At 50.3% G+C, this 11,289-nt stretch overlaps 1 protein-coding gene across 1 annotated transcript in view; it reads left to right on the forward strand.

Annotated features, from left to right (window-relative positions):
* The window catches only part of RTN4RL1 (reticulon 4 receptor like 1), a 74,566-nt gene that overhangs the window by 31,713 nt on the left and 31,564 nt on the right, over positions 1 to 11,289 (forward strand). The window lies entirely within an intron of this gene.

Consider the following 11,289-nt stretch of genomic DNA (forward strand, 5'->3'; position numbering starts at 1 on the left):
CCTCTGCTATACATCCACATGAATCAGCCACAGGTACACATATGTCCCCTCCCTCCTGAACCTCCCTTCCATGTACCTGTACATCCTGAGTGAGTGAGTGAAAGTCGCTCAGTTGTGTCCGACTCTTTGCAACCCCATGGACTGTATAGTATTCCAGGCAAGAATACTGGAGTAGGTAGCCTTTCCCTTCTCCAGGGGATCTTCCCAACCCAGGGATCAAACCCAGGTCTCTTGGATTGCAGATGGATTCTTTTCCAGCTGAGCCACAAAGGAAACCCAAGAATACTGGAGTGGGTAGCCTATCCCTTCTCCAGCAGATCTTTCCAACCTAGGAATCTCCTGCATTGCAAGCGGATTCTTAGGTTGTCACAGAGCACAAGGTTGAGCTCCCTGTGTCACACAGCAAATTCCCACTGGCTATTTTACATATGGTAATGAATATGTTTCCATGCTATTCTGTCAATTCATCCCACCCTTTCCTTGAGGGTTGGGACACTCAGTTTAGAAAGGCGAGAAACTCAAACTGTTGAAACAAAAAAAAAAGAAATCTCCCAGGCTCATAAAACTGCAAGACTCACCTTCAGGTGTGACTTGGTCACCAGGACTTGGTTTCCGCTTCTTAGCATCTTAACATGACTTCTCTTGCATCAGCACGTGCTCAAAAGGCCCAGCAACTCCAAGTTCACACCCCGCTCCCTCTCAGAAAGAGAAGGCTTATCTTTCTGGGTCTGACGTCACAACCCTGGTTTGGCCCTGAACCAGTCACTGAGGCCTGGGAAGGTGTGCTGCTGGGGAACTGTAACCAGAAGGTGGGGACTGTGTCATGGGTGGCCAAAACCCCCCAGAAGTTGCAGTCTGCAAGTGATTTGCTAAGAAAGCCCTTTTTCTTTTTTGCACTTGATGATGTACTCAGAACCCCATTTGTCCTTCTTGTCACCATGGCAGCCCCAGAGTCACCCCACTTGTCTTGTTTGACCTCCTCATTTTGCAGGTGAGCAGGCTGAGGTTTAGCAACTTTCTTAAGGTCACACACCACGACTGCAGTGGAGCCAGGATTGGCATCCAGGCATCACCTGGTGGGCAGACCCTGAGTTTGGGGCCAGCCTGCCAGATTTGAATCCTGGCTCTGCCATTTGTTAGCTGTGGCCCTGTATTCTTTTCCTAGGGCTGTCATAACAAATTTCTACAAATAGAGTGGCTAGGAAATTCCCTGGCAGTCTACTGGTTAGGACTCCGTGCTTTCATTATACCGGGGCCCAGGTTCAGTCTCCACTTGGGGAACTAAGATCCCTTAAGCTGTGTGACATGACTTTACAAAAAAAAACCAACCACACACACAAGCACTCACAAAGAAACAAGCAACAAAGAATCCTAAATTGAGTGACTTAAAACAGCAGAAATGTATTCTCATGGTTCTGGAGGTAAAAAAGAATCTGAACTTAAGGTGTTGGCAGGACTGTGCTCCTTCCAAAGGCTCTGGGGGGAGCTTCCGGTGGCGGCGGCTTCCAGTGGTGGCTTGTTGCCCTCGTGGTACTCCTGTCTCCGCCCCTGTCTTCACCAGGCTTCTCTCTTTGCTGTCTTCTCCTCTCCTGTCTCTTAGAAGGACGTTCGCCGTTAAATTTAGGGCCCATCTGGGTAATCCAGCATGATCTCATTTCAAGATCCTTAATTACATCTGCAGACTCTTTCCAAATAAAGTCACATTTCCAAGTACCAAGGATTTGGATGTGGACATATATTTTGGGGGCCATTCATTGAGTGGTTTTTCCGGTAGTCATGTACGGATGTGACAGTTGGACCATAAAGAAGGTTGAATGCTGAGTGGATGCTTTCAAACTGTGATGCTGGAGATGACTCTTGAGAGTCCCTTGGAAAGTGAGGAGATCAAACCAGTCAATCCTGAAGGAAATCAACCCAGAATATTCATTGGAAGGACTGATGCTGAAGCTGAAGCTCCAATACTTTGGCCACCTGATACCAAGAGAGGACTCATAGGAAAAGACCCTAATGCTGGGAAAGATTGAGGGCAGGAGGAGAAGGGGTGACAGATGATGAGATGGTTGAGTGGCATCACTGACTCAATGACCATGAGTTTGTGAGCAAACTCCAGGAGATGGTGAAGGACAAGGAAGCCTGGTGTGCTATAGTCCATGGGATTGCAGAGTTGGACACAACACAGCCACTAAACAACAAAACTGAATCCATTCCAGGGACCTTGGACAAGTCACTTAACCTCTCCGAACCTCAGTCTGTCATCTGCAAAATGGGAATAATACCACTTCATAGCATTGCCTTGAGGATTAATATGAGATAATTTTTGCTGGGTCCTTCACAGAGGACGGAGCATGTAGTACTCAGCAAATGTTAGTTATTCTGAACACAGGTCCAGTCTGGTCTTCTTGTGGGCTTCTCTGAAGTGGCTTTCTTTACAAGTAGACTTAGGTAGGCTTGGGTTCCCTAGTAGCAGTAGAGACAAGTCAAGTAGTTGGTGTCTTTTTTTCTTTCTAATATTTATGTATTTGGCTGTGTCAGGTCTTAGTTGCAGCATCTAGGCTTTTCTCTGTGGTGAGCAGGTTTCTCTCTAGCTGTGACATATATCCTTAGTGGCAAGTGGGATCTTAGTTCCCCGACCAGGGATCGAACCCACGTCCCTGCCTTGGAAGGCAGATTCTTAACCACTGGTCCACCAGGGTGGGTGTCTTGATGGAGACTCTTTGGCCGAGTTTAAGCCAAGTGTCCCCTGCTGGCTCTTCATTTGGGGCCTGTTCTGTTGTCCAGGCTCCCCCTTCCTGAAGCCTGCAGCTGAGAGGCGGAGTTTTTTGAGGAGGTCTCCTGTCAATCAAACTCTCACCCTGGCTCCGGGAGGCCGGCCTGGAACCTTATGATTTAGGGTGATGGAATGTAAATTGCAGATAGTCCACGCTTCCCATTCCGCTGAGGCCCCATCAGCATCTCATTCCCCTGCCCTGGGGCTCCTCCAGGTCTCATCTGGTGGATTCTGTCCGCAGAGCACCTCCGCGGCAACCACCACGATGGCTTGCTTCTTACATCTATCACACCTGCACTGTGACAATGTAATTTTTATCTCTGGTTGTTTATTTCTCAGATGGAACTACTTGTAAATTCCAAGAGGAAAATATATCCCCGTGTGTGACAGAACCAGCCCAGGGCGATTAATCTGGGCTTTTAAGCTGGGAAGGCAAACCTGGGTGATGCTGCTCCATGTCTAAGTGTCCAACAATCAACCATGGCCATTAATTGTCCCCCAACAAAGCACTGGCCCCAGGAGGAATCAGGTTCAATAGGATCTGATCCAGCCGGATGGGATTGGGGTCTTCATTCCCCATCTGTTGGGTGGCAAGCAGACCCCTAGGGACAGAGAGTGGGAAGCAGGTGGCTTGAGGCCAAGAGGTTGGGGGAAAAAACCAATATTTCAAGGCTTAGTTGACAGTGGGTGTGAGAAGGAGTGGGGACTAAGGGCATCGGTGTGCCCATAGCAAAGGCACAGGCTTGTGTGGGTCCAGCAGATCCAGGTTCAAATCTGAACCTCACTACCTACCATCACTTTGGGGGAGTTCCTTTAACCCTCATGCCAACAGAGGGGTTTCTTAGTCTGTAAAATGGAGCAAAGAATATTTGCTCCATAGAGTAACTGAGAGAATTAAACAAGCAACGTGTGAAAAGTTCTTATTGCATGGAATGGGTGGTTTGGTTCTTTTTTTTTTTTTTCCCCTAAAGGCCTGGGGCAGTGCTCAGGCCTGCAGAAGATGAAAGTCACAGAAATAATCAGAATTCTGGAAGGAATTGGAAGGAATTTAGAGAACACCTCATGCAAAGTTTAGTAGAGGTTTGGGGAATTGAAGAGACTTAGAAGCTGGATGGGAGAAGGCAATGGCACCCCACTCCAGTACTCTTGCCTGGAAAACCCCATGGACGGAGGAGCCTGGTGGGCTGCCGTCTATGGGGTCGCACAGAGTCGGACACGACTGAAGTGACGTAGCAGCAGCAGCAGCAGCAGAAGCTGGATGGAACCCAGTTTCCTGACAGCCACCATTGTACATCATCACATCATACTGCCTCCATTGCAGGGCCCTCAACCTGGGCCTCCCTGCCTCCTGCAGGGCCAACCAATGGCCCTCAGCAGCCATAACCCCCTGCAAGGATATGCACTATTCTGTGTGTGAGTGCATTTTAATGCCTCCAGAGTTTTCATCAGATTCTCAAAAGGTGCCCCCATTCAAGGACTTCTCTGGGAGCACAGTGGATAAGAATCTGCCTGCCAATGCAGGGGACATGGGTTCAATCCCTGGTCTGGGAAGATCCCACATGCTGCGGAGCAACCAAGCCCGTGTGCCGCAACTACTGAGCCTGTACTCTGCAACAAGAGAAGCCCCCACAATGAGAAGCCCACACACCGCAATGAAGAGTAGCCCCTGCTCACCACAACTAGAGCAAGCCTGCACAAAGTAACGAAGACCCAGGGCAGCCAAAAATAAATGAATAAAAATTTTTTTTAAAAAAGAAAGAGAGAGTCATGTAACATTAGAAAGGTTCCCCTTTCTATATTTTTAAATAAATATTTAAAAAATTCAAAAATATTGAGGGCTCTTTTGGACTCTGATATTGAGACTATTGGGGGGTGGAGGTGGGGGTATTGCCCGACCCTCCCACCTGCATTTGATGTTCTACGCAGGTTCGATCATGATCAAAATCTGACTGTAATCTGGGGTTTTCCTTGGCCTCAGGGCCCCACCAGCCCTTCTTATTCTACCCTGGTTCTTCCTGTTCTTTCCCTGGAAAACCAGCTTACATGTGCCAGCTAGGAGCAGGGTGTGTGTATGTGGTGGGAGGGGAGGGGTGGTTCCAGGTTTTGACATTCTGGGCTGGTTCCAGATTTTGTGGAGTTTACATAATTTAGACTCCCCTTTTTATGAAAAAGTGTAACAAATCATGAGAAACTTCCCTGGTGGTCCAGTGGTTAGGAGTCTGCTTTGCAAGGCAGGGGATGCAGGTTCGATCCCTGGTGGGGGAACTAAGATCTCACATGCCAAGGAGCAACTAGGTCCACGCTCCACAGCCACTGAGCCCATGCACTCCGGGACCCACAACTAGAGCCCTCATGCCTTGAGGGAAGATCCCACATGGTGCAAGGAAGATCCCATGTGTTGCAGCTAAGACCCGAGGCAGACAAACAAATAAATCATTGTGGTTAATCTCTAAGTCATATCCAACTCTTCTGTGACCCCCTTTGACTATAGCCCACCAGGCTTCTCTGTCCATGGGGTGTCCCAGGTAAGAATACTGGAGGGGGTTGCCATTTTGTTCTCTAGGAGATCTTCCTGACCCAGGGATCGAGCTGTGTCTCCTGCATTGGCAGGCAGACTCTTTACCACTGAGCCACCAGGGAAGTCCAAATAAATGAATAAATAAATATAAAAAAAAATAAGTCATGAATACAGAACTAGGTGCAGGGCCTTGGGAGGACTGTGGATGCTTTGTCAGGATCCCTGTAAATCTGCCTCTGCTGGTGTTGTTACTAAACAAGTGTCCTCAAGAGAATATGGGGTCTCAGCATAGCTCAGCCACCAGGTCTGTGGCCTCCCAGGGGCGCTGACCCAGTTTTCTGGCTGCTGCTCCACTGGGTGCTTGAGATGGATGTGTGAAAAGACCAGCTTGCCCTCAAGGAGCTCCCAGTAACAGAAGACCCAGTTTACGGGTAAATGATGGCCCGTTGGCCACTGCAACTCCCCTGCTTTTGCTTTGCTGCCTGCTGAGCCACCATCTTCCTCATTCCCCCAGCTCAGCAAGTGGTGGGGCCTCCCCGGCTTCACTTTCAGGGTTATCCCACAGATAAAAAGGGTCCTGGCCGTCTGTTTCTGTGCAGGAAGAGGAGAGGGCTGTGTGCAGGGCCTCCAAGGAGGGGTCCCAGTGTCTGTGGCATGGCCTCTTCCCATAGTTTCTGTTGAGGTGAGCTGAGTATGATGCTTTGTTCAGGCCCAGGTTTGGGGCAGGCCCTTTGGAAGATGGAGGGTTAGGGGGCATAGAAGCTAGCTTCATCCTTTTTTAAAAAAAAACATGTATTAATTAAATTTAATTTATTTGACTGTGCTGGGTCTTCACTGCTTTGCAAGGGCTTTCTCTAGTTCCTGCAAGCAGGGGCTAGCCTTCATTGCAGTCCACAGGTTTCTCCTGGCAGTGGCTTCTCTTACTGTAGAGCCAGGCTCAGTAGCTGTGGCAGCATGTGGAATCTTCCTGGTCCAGGGATAGAACCTGTGTCCCCTGCACTGGCAGATGGAATTTTAACCAGTAGGCTACCAGGAAAGTCCCCTCCATCTTTTTTTTTTTTTTTGGCTGTGCTGGATCTTAGGTGTAGCATGAGGGATCTTTTTTATTTTTGCAGCCTATGAATGCTTCGTTGAGGCATGTGGGATCTAGTTCCTTGACCAGGGATCAAAGCTGGGCCCCCTGCATTGGGAGTGCTGAGTCTTAGCCACTGGACCACCAGGGAAGTCCCTTCCCTCCATCCTTGCCTTATCTATTCACCTGTATTTGCACGACACTGAAGATATGATGGCAAGAAAGATGCTGTTGGGAGCAAGAGGCTGACCCCACAGGACCCGGATCTGGCTCTCGCTTTGCCAGTTTGTACTTGCGGGCTTTGTGGAGGCCTCTGAACCTCTTTGCACTTCCAGTTTGTCATCTAGAAGATGGGTAATAACACCTGCCTTGCTGGAGTGTTGAGAAGGTTAGGGATTTCACACATGTAGGGCTGAGCACAGTGCTGACCCTGAGGTCAGTGGCTCTAAATTTTCACTTACTGTTATTGTTTTGGAAGAGTCATCCCTGCCCCGTTGGAGTTTCCACCCTTTTCTCTCTAGCATCTTGGCAAGTCTCCTTTTCTGCTGGGTCCTAGAGCTTCCTGGGAGAAGACTGGTCAAGGCCAAGGCATGGATGGATCTCCCAGGGCAGTGCCTTGGGCAGTATTGGTTGCAACAAATTGGAGCAGGCCAAGCTGGAAGGGGTCGGTAACTCGGGTGGAGCTGGGTCAGGATGGGCAGATGAGGAAGCTGCAGGAATGAGGGATGGACAACCCATCTCCCTACCCTGCCCTTCCAGCCTGTTTTCCTAATGTCTCTGAAAGGGGGTGCATGTGTGCTCAGTCACGCAGTCAAGTCTGACTGTTTGCAACCCCATGGATGGTTTAGCCCACCCTGCTCTTCTGTCCATGGAATTTTCCAGGCAAGAATACTGGAGTGGGTTGCCATTTCCTTCTCCAGGGGATTTTCCAGACCCAGGAATCAAACCTATGTCTTCTGCACTGGCAGGCAGGTTCTTTACCACTGAACAACCTGGGAAACTCTCCTGGAAGCGCAGAGCTGAACAAAGGGAAAACCAGAATTTTCATTTGCCAGTTTCCTAAGAGGGAAGTTTCTGTCTGGTACCATGGGTAGGTGACTTCCAGGAACCTGCTGGCCACTTGTTCCCTGGTAGGACCACAGCCATTCCCTGGAGGGGTCCCAGGAGAATCATTGGGGTCACTTTGTCCCACCAGTGCCTCCCTGCCCTTCTTGCCCAGGGTGGCTTCAGAAAGCAGCGTGGATCCAGAGACAGGGGCCATTTCTGGCCCTCGGGGAAACTCTGCTACCCTTCCGATAAGGATTTAAACAGGTTGTTGAGCGGGCCCACTAATTAATCTTTTGTTTTTGTTTATTTTAATTTTTTGCTATGAAAGTAATACACACCATCTGTGGAAAATTTGAAAAAAAAAAAAAAGTATAGAAAACTCTAAAGAAGCAGGAGAAAAAGCCCAGACATCAAAGCAGAGTCAAGCACAACTGTTAACATGTTAATATGTTGGCTGAAAAGCAGAAGCTTTTAAAAACCCCATGTAAACATCAGTGTCAAAGGCTGCCTGGGACTTCATGGAATTAATCTTTTTAAGAAAACACATCTGAACCAAGTGCATTTGGAGTGTAGGGGATTTGCAGGCACCCCCCTCCAGGCTGGGGAGTGTGAACAAAGTCTGGGTCTTCAGCCCCTGGGGTTCAGCAAGTCTTTCCAGGAGCCTCCCAGAAGGTGGGATGGGGTTTGCCTCAATCTCAGAGATTTCCTTCTCTACATTCTTGCCCAGCAGGAGCGCTTTCACACTTGGCCTCTCCGCCTGCCGCCTGGGGTCTGTGGAAGGCAGTGAAGGGTAGAGGATGGAAGAGAGGGATTGGCGGGGTGGGGGGGAATGATACTCTCCGCAAAGAAGAGCTATCCACTGGCCAAGGGGTGGAGTCAGCTGGCCTGCTTCCCCTTTTTTTTTCCTGATGGGGGTGGTGGGGAGCGCCCAGTCCTGCTGAACTGCAAGTGAGCAGCACCTGCCCTGAGAAGATGAGTCCTTAGTGCAGGCTGCAGAGGACCCCATGGAGAGCGCGGCCTTAGGGGGAGAGTGAAAAGGCAGAGTCGGGCGGGTGCAGCAAACAGCAGGTGGAGCCAGGCAGAAGACTTGATTGCCCCCACCCCCTGCCCCTTGACTCAGCACTCCTTTTTAGTTATTTATTTAGGCTGCGCCGGGTCTTCTGGCTGCGTGTGGGCTTTCTCTAGTTGTAGCAAGTGGGGGCTACTCTCTAGCTGCCGTGCATGGGCTTCTCATTGGGGTGGCTCTAGAGCATGGACTCAGTAGTTGTGGTACACTTAGTCACCCCTTGCGTGGGAATCTTAGTTCCTGGACCAGGGATCGAACCTGTATCCCCTGCATTGGCAGGTGGATTCTTAACCACTGGGTTACCAGAGAAGTTCTTCAGCATTTCTCTGCGGCTGCTGCTAAGTCGCTTCAGTCGTGTCCGACTCCCTGCGACCCCATAGATGGAAGCCCATCAGGCTCCCCCGTCCCTGGGATTCTCCAGGCAAGAACACTGGAGTGGGTTGCCATTTCCTTCTCCAATGCATGAAAGTGAAAAGTGAAAGGGAAGTTGCTCAGTCGTGTCCGACTCTTAGCGACCCCATGGACTACAGCCTACCAGGCTCCTCCATCCATGGGATTTTCCAGGCAGTAAATGCAGGGATGCTGGCTGGAGGTAGTCAGCCCATCTTTCATCACAGGGACCCACCTCTGAGAGGCCGCCTGCACAGGTTACTGAAAAAGGGGTGGAGATTGGAATGCCATGTGCTGAGTGGGAGGCACCCCAGCATCAGTGACTTATGCCTCGTGGCACCAGCTTCTAGGTCCTAATAGAACTATTTATTTTTCCGGGACTGAGGGCTGAGAATTTGTCAAGCGCCATGCTAAATGTTCTATGTTTATTACTTAACCATGACAGCAGCCCTAGGAAGCAGGTGTTTTCCCCCATTTTACAGATCAGCAAACTGTGAGGCGACGTGACTTGCTCAGGGCTACACAGCCCCGTTGGTCATCTGCTGGAATTCAAATGCAGGCCTGCTTGCAAACAGCCGTCTTAGCCACTATTCCTACTGGTTGTTGGTGCTGGGAGAACCCACCTGGAGAGTGGCGCCAACCAAAAGAAGTCCACCAAAACCCTCCTCTGAAAGCTTCTGCTCCCTTAGCACCTTCTCTGGGGACAGAAGGTGTATTTATGTGCCAAAAGAGAGCCTAGATCCCGGAGGCGGAGGTCCCACCCGTTCTCATTCTCGGGTTTCTCTGAAATGCCGGGTTTGGGCTGGGCTGGAGTGGGAGGCCAGTCTGTAGCGGGTCAGGACTCGGACACGGATTCTGAAGTCGGTGACCCCTCCTGGGCTAGAGACAGCAGTGGAGGCCGCAGCACGGGTGCCTGTACCTGGCAGCCGCCCAAACCGCGACCCCCAGAGGCCATAGCGATTCCTCTCTCGCCGAGTGGGCAGGGGGAGGGGCAGCCGGAGGGTGGCGGCGGGCGCGATCGGATGCGGGATGCGGATGCGGCCGCAGGCCTGCTCCCGGACCTGCTCCCACCTTGGCCGGCCCGGCGGGCGCTGGTTGGCTCCTTGGGAGCGCCGCTCACCCAATCACACACCTGCACAGTTGCCAGGCAACTGGGACTGAGTTGTAACACCTCGGCGGAGAGAGTCAGAATTCTGTTTTTATTTTCCAGGCTGTTCCAAGTCTCTCCTTAGAAGTTGTAGAAAAATGGCATTCGGTTTACCTCCTCAGAGGGACCACACCCCCCAACCTCCCAGTTTCCAGCCCCCAGCCCCCAGCCTGGAGGTCTTCCACCAGACTTGCCCCGAGATTCCGGCGCCATGGTTCCCTCTTGGGGCCCAGGCACCCCTGGGAGTCAGGCATGCAGAGGGCCTTGGGAGCTCCTCACAGCACCCTCATTTTGGGAGTCATCCTCAGGGGAGCTGGGGACTTCTGCCTGAGGCAGAGTGGCCTATCCAGGGAAGACTCTGAAGGCAGGGAAGAGCAGGCTTCAAGGTTGCTGGCCTCCGAACGACCTTGGGATGGCCTTGGGGTGGGCGTGGGGCATGGCTTGGGTCTGCTTCTGGCTTTACACACGGCTTATTATCTGGGTGTTTCCCAAATTTCAATTTCTGCTTCACACCTTCTCAGCGTCTCACCCATCTGTGATCCACCTGCACTAATTTTTCATTTCTTTTCTCTTCTATATATTGACCCACTTTAGCTTAAATAGATGTATTTAAAAGGGAAACTTGATAACACCTCTGTAAATGGAGACAGTAACACTTGCCATAAATAGAAAGTAACTGCAGAAATAAATACAAAAAAACAAAATGTTATTAAATTTTAGCACATGGAGTCTGATCTGGGAAAGCCATAATGACAACAAAACAATGCTTATTAATGTTTACTCTGTGCCAGACACTAGCTAAACACTTTACATGGATTAGCTCTTTTGATCAGATATTATTCACGTTCCCATTGCACAGACGGTGAGACTGAGAAACAGAGAAGCTAAGGGCTTCGGCCGAGGGACATATAGACGCTAAATTATGAACTAAGTTTCAAATGTGAGTCCTTGGTGGTCCAGTGGCTGGGACTCTGTACTCCCAAGGTGGGGGCCCAGGTTCAATCCCTGGTCAGGGAACTAGATCCGACAGGCAACAACTAAGAGTTTGCATGTTGAAACTAAAGATCCCTGCAACGAAGATCGAAGATCCCATGTGCCACAACTAAGACCAGGCACAGCCAAAGAAAGGCTGAGTCCCATCCAAAAACTCGGAGAAAGCAATGGCAACCCTCTCCAGTACTCTTGCCTGGAAAATCCCATGGATGGAGAAGCCTGGTAGGCTACAGTCCATGGGGTCACGAAAAATCGGACACGACTGAGGGACTTCACTTTCACTTTTCAC

Source organism: Bos grunniens, chromosome 19 (genome assembly GCF_055505025.1).
Source record: "Bos grunniens cultivar Pamir isolate PY7600 chromosome 19, Bosgru_T2T1.0, whole genome shotgun sequence".
NCBI lineage: Eukaryota > Metazoa > Chordata > Mammalia > Artiodactyla > Bovidae > Bos > Bos grunniens.